Source organism: Amphimedon queenslandica, unplaced genomic scaffold (assembly GCF_000090795.2).
Source record: "Amphimedon queenslandica unplaced genomic scaffold, v1.1 AMPQUscaffold_10157, whole genome shotgun sequence".
Taxonomy (NCBI): domain Eukaryota; kingdom Metazoa; phylum Porifera; class Demospongiae; order Haplosclerida; family Niphatidae; genus Amphimedon; species Amphimedon queenslandica.
This window is the reverse complement of record NW_003549572.1, coordinates 4,078-5,450: the sequence shown is the minus strand read 5'-3', so window position 1 is coordinate 5,450 and position 1,373 is coordinate 4,078. Positions and strand designations below refer to the sequence as shown.

Sequence of the window (1,373 nt, the reverse complement as noted above, 5' to 3'; positions counted from 1 at the left end):
TAAATGTATGACAAAACAGTTAAGTAACCTAGATGACCTGGTATTAACATTACTGCATACTTTTGTCCTATAGATATTGCATGCTTTTCTCTCATTTTGCTTAGCTTCAGCAAATGCTCCAATGTGAGTCAATGAGTTGGCAAGAAGATGATGACTAGAGAAGAGAGGGAGGGAGGTAGAGAAAGATGGATGGAGAGAGAGGGAAAGAGAGAGGGGGGAAGGGAAAGAGGAGGCAAAACAAGGAGAAAAGGGTACGATAAGATGTACATGTACATGTACCTTGTCATTACTAACATTGTGGCTATAGTAATTGATTGACTTCCATGAAACCTAATGAACAGATACAAGAACAAACATAGCCAGCCTTAGTTCTCTTGATTGGTATATACTAGCTCACTTGTTTTGTAATCTAAGAGCACTTTCCAGATATGCCTGACTTTCTTCATAATGACCAGCATTACTCAGTAGTAAACCAATGTCAATGTAATTAAAATAAATAATAACAGTTATGATACAAAATTTACAATAATTTTAAACAATACATGTACATGTGTATGATGAATCAAGAGAACATCGATAAAACAATACTTACATCAACATTAGACATTTCAGGATGATCCTCACTATGTGTTAACATTATTAGATACCTAACTCTATGCAGTAATCTCAACGCCACAACATTCCTCTCAGCCCCACAGCAATACTAAGCCAAACGGAACTATATAAAAAAAAATCAGTGATAGGCTTAGTCGTTGAAATTATCATGATCATGGTTTCCCATAGGATTTTGACATAATGCTCTCAGTGAATTTTTAAAGTTGTTCCAATTGTTGATAAAATATTGCGCAATGTGTTTTCCCAAAATTTAATCAAACATTGCAATGGTAAAATTTTTATTAAACATATAGAAGTTCTAATACTGTGTAAAAATTTTAAGCAGACTCTAATCAAAATTGGGATTTTTATAAATTTAAAAAGTTGCTTTAAAATTGGGCCAAAGACATGGTACATGGTATTTGGCCAAAATTTGCCGAATCTCTGTGTTTATAATTTTCAGATAACATGTCCCTATGTTGTACAGAAAGTCGAAGCTCATTCTGATCAAAATCAGATTTTCATTAATTTTTAAATTTTGCTAAAAATGGGGACAATACCAAAGACTTTGGTTATTGACCAAATTTTGCCAAAAATTGCTCAAAGAGAAATTTTTCTGATACATATACATGTCCTGATGATGTATCAAAGTTTGAGCTCATTCTGATCAAATTTGGACTTTTTATGAATTTCAAAGACTTGTCAGCTCATAAAGCATGCCTTTTAGCTCACTTAGCATACTTTATGGGGAACTAATAGTACAAAACATAAAAAATTTA

General features: G+C 32.8%; 1 long non-coding RNA gene across 2 annotated transcripts; it reads right to left on the bottom strand.

Annotated features, from left to right (window-relative positions):
• Positions 1 to 66: 66 nt before the first annotated feature.
• Positions 67 to 507, bottom strand: LOC109590360 (uncharacterized). Of its 2 annotated transcripts, none has more exons than XR_002189280.1 (3): positions 398 to 507; positions 280 to 330; positions 67 to 154 (listed from the first exon to the last, which is right to left on the bottom strand). It is a non-coding gene; the product is annotated as an uncharacterized LOC109590360 (long non-coding RNA). The 2 variants fall into 2 exon arrangements; XR_002189279.1 differs by having other exon boundaries at positions 295 to 330.
• Positions 508 to 1,373: the final 866 nt, after the last annotated feature.